Consider the following 6,993-nt stretch of genomic DNA (forward strand, 5'->3'; position numbering starts at 1 on the left):
AACAGAAACACATTTAGGATTCAGTTCTCCAGGGAGGCTGTAACGGGTTTGTTAGCAGAAATGCGCTCCCACTCAGCATGCTGCTGAAACCACACAAAACCTGGTGCACCTGCATTTTCCACTGCAAAATTGTCGCTTATGGTCACAGCTTCCTGATGCGCTATTCCTAATGCTAGGAATGTCAGAAAAACATTTCTGGGTATACACTGGCATTTCTGAGCATGCATCTGTTGCACACACTTCTAATGCTGAAACTCCTGTTACATAACACAGATATTTGTGAATATTTTTCTATAGCACAACTGTGAAATGTGACCTTTTCAGATATGCACATTTTACCGTGCTGCAGCCAGCTGTGAAATTCTAGCAATTCCGGGATATTACCATTCCAATTTAAAATTGAATATTTGTGTAGATAGCTGTTTCCCTTTCCCTTCTTTCCCAATCTTATCTGCGTATGCTTGGCTCTCAACAAATGTACTCATCTTTTTTTTTCCTTTTTCCAACCTTCTCTTCCCTGACAATTCTAGATTATGGTTTGCACGGCTGTACATGCACTCAAGGCTGTAACACATTCACCACACCTTCAGGTGCTTGTAAACCTTATGCTGAAAGGCAACACTAAATATTTTATTGAAGACAGCATATTTGATTTTTGCCAAAGTGCAGAACTTTACTCCTGCACAAGTGTTTGCCCTTACTAACAAATAAAAGACAGATGTGCCACATGAACCTGTGGCTTTATCAAAAGTCCACTGGTGTCACTCTGAAGAGCGAAGGCAAGTGGAAGAAATGTTGATGTTTATGTGAATGCCTGAGAAGAAGAAAAGAAGTCTGATCTGCCTGCAGAGTTGGCAAATCCTTGAGCTTCATTGGATCATTTCTGCCTATTTTCTCCTTCTTTTGCTTTTTGTTTCACTTGTCCCTTTTTATTTTTTATGTTTCTCTCTGCTTCACATTTCAAGCCTTGTTTTGGTTGACTGCTATGTGTGAAGGAGAGGCAGGCTAATAACAGGACTGTGTATTTGTCAATCACAAACTCTTTCACTGAACAAAGCAACTGAAATATTAGAAGCAAATTAATGGTAACACTCACTGTTAGATGTCAAAGCTAGGGCCATAATTATTATTTTGTTTGCTGAAAACCTAAAAAGTAGGAAAGGACAGCGTGATTTGACCTACACTTAATGCAAGGGATCAAATAGCAGAAATTTGAGTGCAGCACTCAATGAATCTGTGATTTTAGCTGTGCTACAGCCCCCCCGACCCAGGCTTCCTATTTAAAATTTAGATACTGCTTAAAATGTTTCCCAGACGTAGGAGTTTTAATGTAGTCATGTCCTTTCAGGAGTTAAGAATACACCACCACCATGGGAATTTTTCCTTACTGTGGCAGTGGATGAAATTCAGCCTCGAGCTGTACCCATCAGATGCACTCCCTCTTAACTCATTCCTGCTTCCTCCTACTTACTCCACGCATTGCCATGCATTTTGTCTATCAGGAGCTCCTTGACACTTCCACCTCTACTTCCCCATAATCCATGGTAAGTACAAGTCTTCTTAGTCCAAATATTCTCCTGTCTGTATCTCACAGTATCTTTGGTCTCTGCTAGCACAGCTCCCTTCTGAGGTTCATTTCCTCATAGTGAAGATGAATTTCATTCTGTGCTGTACAAACTGCAAATACTTAGAGCATGAGGGTGAAAAGTATTTCTGTGTATTTTGAAGCTAAACTGCTGATTGCTGCACAGTCTTTAAATATCACAGTGGCAGTGGAGAGTGCCCAAAACAGAGGATACAGCCTGGAAACATGGAATATTTACCCTTGAGGAAAGATCCCATGTATTAACCAATTAGGAAAATGGTTTACCTTTCTCTCTTTCCAATTTCATTATTTCTTTCTTTTAAACTTCTTTAACACTGAGTTGCCTCTTCTGTAAAATACTGCAATGCAAAAGGAAAAAAAAAGGAAGAGGTGGGTCTAAGCTGAGTTTTCAGCTTCTTCACTCTTTATCCCTTTGAAAGATTTGTCTCGGTATGGAATAAGCTGCCTGCTAATACCTTGTTAGCATTTACTAAACATTTTAGAGCAGGCACTCCTTATGTAGGAAGCTCCAGGTAGCCTCACTACACCTGGCCAAGGCAGGTGAGGTCCTAGCAGAGCAATGATCCAAATCATACTCTTCCTGCAGCTTTTGTCACAAGATGAGAGTAATCATCAGAATTCAAACCAAGATTTTAATACTCACAAAGTATTACTTTTAGTCAGACACCTCATTTGCAGCTAGGGAAATAATTCTTTTGTTCTTTTCTCAAAATCTACATCCCCTTCTTAGCACACACTGAACGTGGTTAATTTGTTTCCTTTTGTTCTCACAGCCTTCATCCCACAAGGAAATAATTCTATAGTCTGATCAAGAAGGGTGTTCTAGCAAAAATCAAGCTTGTGTGCTTTGTTCTGAATTAAAGAATTAGGAGAGTTTTCTTTTTTTAATATTCACTAATGAGAGTCATAGCCTGAGAGCCAAAGGAGAAAGAGTTTAAAGGTTTTGTCATTTGATAACCTAAAAACAAGCTGTAATGCAGAAATCATTTGCTATGAGGTTATTTTAAGTTTTTTTGATTGCTCACTGTTGAGTTAGAAAATTTATTTGCATTTCATATACAGAAAATAAGCCTGACAGAGTCGTGGATCCTGTGTTAGAAGAAGTCCCAAACTCACTGAAAACACTCTCCAAACTAAACACTTTCTCTCCCTGTTCAGTAAAACACAACTTGTTTCTAGGCTTCTAATTTTTTTGGTTCTGTTTTAATACCTAGGAGATCACAGCAGAGATCACAGACTTGGATTTCAACTCTTGGATGCATCTGGGGAAGAGAGGAGAAAAAAGACAGTGAACACAGAGGGGCCTGGCAGTTTGGGTGGTATTATAAAAAAAAAAAGTATTCAGGCTGAGTGTAGTGAGAATAGTGGTTTGAAAATACAGCCCTGAAGGAAGAGTCTCCAGAGAAACAATGAGAAAGGAATAAATAAAAAGAAAGTTATAAATTCATCTATTTGCTCTTCCCTGACCCTTGCTTTTACTCCTCTTCACAGCAACTACCCTGGGAAAGGCACAATGCTTTCTCCTGTCACAATATTGAGAAAAATTGAAATGGGGAAGAAAGACCACCAGATGCTTTATTGTCTTAGGCGTTTCCACATAATTAGCTGGGAATAAAGGTCCTCTGCATGGTTTCATTGCATTGAATGAACTTGGATATTGCTACACAGTAGTGTGTTTTATGATTCATGCTCTGTTATCCAGCGGCTTTTTGAAAACTGCCAGCTACTTTATCACTGACGGTCAAGCCTGGGCCTACAACTTAAAATGCAGCAATGCAAAGTTAACTGTGCATGACAGATGTCCATGAAATTGTTTAACACACGCACGCATGCACACACCACACACGCGCTCACACACACACACACTCTCACAAAGCTGCCTCTTGCCTTCCTACTCTTTCCAGTGCCTCTCTCACTGAGTGCTCAAGCTCAGTTTTAAATATAAATAAAAGCTGGGTGCTGGAGAAGAAATTGTGAGTACACAGCGAGGACCCTGGGTTGCTGCAGGAATTATAGGCTGTACCAGGAAACTTTCCAGAGAGGCTGTGAGAATCATGAAGGCAGCTTCTCGGAGTGTACTGAGAGGGGGACGAGTCCTCTCCTCTTCCTCTCCCCTTCCTCTTCTCTCCCTCTCCTCTCCCACACACTTCCTGCTTGTGCCTCTCTGCAGATGGGGAGCCTGTGCATGACAATCCCAAGATACTGAAGTTCTCAGTACTGCCAGGGTTTTACCTCAGAAGCACCAATTCCAGAGGAGACACTCCCAGACCACAATCTTTTTGCCTTTGCACCTGGTATCTAATTGCCTATTGGCTTCCCTAACAGAGGGTTGGGATCACAGGGTCTACATAACCTTTATACAAGGTGTTCCTCTTTTGGAGAGAAGGTGGGGTCCCCTCATTGGAATCATTGTGTGGTACAAACTGGGCCAGAAGGATCAGAATCTCAGAGAAGGACTAAGTTCTGGCATGGAGAGGAGCTCACACCGGCTCCATGCAGGGAGCTGCCTGGTGCCTGGCATCCACTCCTGGGAAGCCTGGGCCTGTCCCTGCTCCCCAACCCACTTGTCAAGCACCATGGCATACAGAGAGAGGGGGGTGAGCATATCCCTCTCCTTTCTCTGCCTTCCATGAACAGCTCTATTGATTGCCATCGGGTTATTAGCATGGGAAGGTGGTACCCAGTGTGAATGCAACTGACAGCAGCGAGCCAAAAGAAAGGAAATGGGGAATCAGTTCCCCTTTAGAAGGAGAGCCGAGAAGTCCCCTGACCCTGCTTGGACTCACTTTAAATTCTGGAAGGGATGAGCCCTTTCCCCAAGGTTTACTGGGTGCTCTGACAGGCAGGAAATAAACATGACAAACCTTCCCAGTGATCGCCAAATGGAGGCTGGGGGTACACAGGAGAGCATCAGATGAGTTTGTCACATCACAAAAAACACACACAACAAACAAACATGCAAAAAGGTAAATCAAAACCAAGAACAAAGCAGAGAGGTTTACACTCTCTATTTACTCATGTCTAAACAAACATGTAATTCACTTCTGTTTAACTTCAAGATATTTTGCGAGGAAAGAAATAATTATGCCATAGGGAATACTGGGCCAAATTTTCTGCCATCATGCAAGCACACTTCTGATTTCACAGAGGGGCTCAGCTTCTTCTGCTAAGCAATTTGGGCTTGCGGCTCTGTCTTGTGGGCATTAAAAGCATCATAAGACTCAGTCCTCAGTAAACTACATGCAAGTCCAGATTAAAGAGGATGGTCACAATTCTCAGTAGACCTTGGTGAAACTTCTAGAAGGGCTTTCAGAATGGCAAGCAAAAGGCTGGAATGACAGGTGTCACTGATACAATTTTCCCACAAGATTTCTTTCTAAAGGGTATTTTTTCCCCTCTGACACCATCTAACAACTCAGACTCATTTCCAATTGCCTGAGTAACCAATTCCGTGATTCGTGCTCAGGGCTAATTAAAGCTTATCTGCTATAAGGCAGCCAAGATCCTCCAGAAATATCAAGAAAATTTTCTGCTTTTGATCTTTACTAGGGGGGAAAAAAAAAGTCGCAGCTCCCCGTCAAAGTTTCCGCTCCTTCAGCAGAGCATAAAGCAGCTCAGCGGGATGGCAATTCCACAGGGTGGGATGCTGTGTATGTTGCTGCATGTCTGCATGTGTGTGTGCCTGCCTGCCTGCCTGCGTGGGGCCCGTGGGTGGCCTGCTCAACATTTCGGTGGATGTTTCATTCCCACCCCTTTTACTACGACCCTGGTCAGGCCACTTTTATGCCAGTGACAGCTTCATGAAGCACAAAACATGGAGCAATACATGGCATGAAATTGGCAACAAAGCCGAGCAAAAGAAGGAACAATTCTCTGGCAGGATGTGATCACAATATGGCTGATTGGATCTGGAAGCAGATGCCAGCAGCGGGTATTGTCCTGGTGACTGAAAAGACATGACCCCCGAGGTACAGAAGACAACGAGGCCCTCCTTATGAACCACAGGGGGAGGGGAGAAGAGGTGAAACCAATGAATAAATCAGGCGATGGAAACAGGGGAGAAAAGAATATGCTAAAGAGGACTTTTATGGGGGACAGGGGCAGCTCAATATGCAAGAGCGTTGCCTCCCCAGCTAGCTGAACACTTGCTCAGACAATGGCTTTTTAACAGATGGGAGCCCCGCTGAAAGGGGCCAAGTTTTGTGCAGTTGAGAATCCCTGTTTGTTTAGTCTGCTGCTGCCCAGGCAGGTGTCTGCAGAAAGGCAATCCAGCAGGTTAAGTGTCTCAGGGGCGGTTTAAGACAGGCAAGCCGGCGTATCAGCCAGGACTGGTTTTATTGGCAGGGGACTGATCTTGTTAGATTTGTTTGCAAAGCCCTCAGGGAGGAGAGGAAAAAAAGAGACCTCTTTTCTCCTGTCCTTCTAAGGACAGATTTTCCCGCTCTGGGCAATCAGACCCCAGTAATAAACCCTGCCAGTAAGGCAGCTTGATGTCACAGGTACCGACACGGCACAAAACAGCGCAAAGGAGCACAAAATGTTGCGACAGAGCATATAACGTTGTCACTTGCAATGTCACAACTCCGTGTTCCCACACACACACTCGTTCTTTCTCTCCTTCCCTATGAAGCATTTGATAACCCAGTTGTTTACTCTACAGTTTTCTTGATGGGCTTCTTCATCTATTTCGGCATTTACTGCAGATCATTGAAATTCGACTCACACGGCTCCTGACCTCAGCAATGTGCAATTCTCCTCTGCAGTAACAGAGATGCAGCCATTCTCCTCTGTTAACGATGACACCCGCCTAACTGGACTGGTGGGGTTGATTTTTCCTCAGTCTCATAAGCACACAGACACTAAATGCCACATACAGGACTGGAATGTAAGTGTGGGAGGGGTGTGCTGGACCAGCCCAGAGGAGGTGAATGCCTCAGTCACTCCCAAGATACTCAGCAGTGCCTGAGATGAGACAATTTTCTTGCATCACCCTATCCAAAATAGCAAACTTACAACACCACAGATCATGTAAGGAACACAGAGAACGAGGAGAAGACAAGGGAAGGGAAACACACACAGCATTGTGCCTAAGTGGAAACGGGAGTGTCACCTTCCCACATGCTGGATCACAACAGTCGTGACGGTCCTGAATCTCAAATAAGCAAAGAAAAGGATGAAGGCACACCCACATTTCCATATTCCTACCCATGCTACTGACTTCGTAGGTGACTTCAGACCAGGGACATCACTTCTCTCCGCTCCCATTCCCCTCTTGTCCCCCACATTCTTTCTCTGCTCAACATGCAATGGCTGTCGGAGTTGGTAAGAGTATGGATTCTGTATGCCCAACAAAACTTCCATCCCAATCCAGCTATTTCTAGCTATTC

The 6,993-nt window shown here is 43.8% G+C and overlaps 1 long non-coding RNA gene across 1 annotated transcript; it reads left to right on the forward strand.

Annotated features, from left to right (window-relative positions):
* The first annotated feature begins 1,356 nt into the window (after positions 1–1,356).
* On the forward strand, positions 1,357–3,057 carry LOC146438027 (uncharacterized). Its single transcript, XR_014852011.1, has 2 exons — positions 1,357–1,544; positions 2,821–3,057. It is a non-coding gene; the product is annotated as an uncharacterized LOC146438027 (long non-coding RNA).
* The last annotated feature ends 3,936 nt before the right edge of the window (positions 3,058–6,993 follow it).

Source organism: Lichenostomus cassidix, chromosome 4, assembly GCF_008360975.1.
Source record: "Lichenostomus cassidix isolate B80296 chromosome 4, HeHo_3.0, whole genome shotgun sequence".
Lineage (NCBI taxonomy): Eukaryota > Metazoa > Chordata > Aves > Passeriformes > Meliphagidae > Lichenostomus > Lichenostomus cassidix.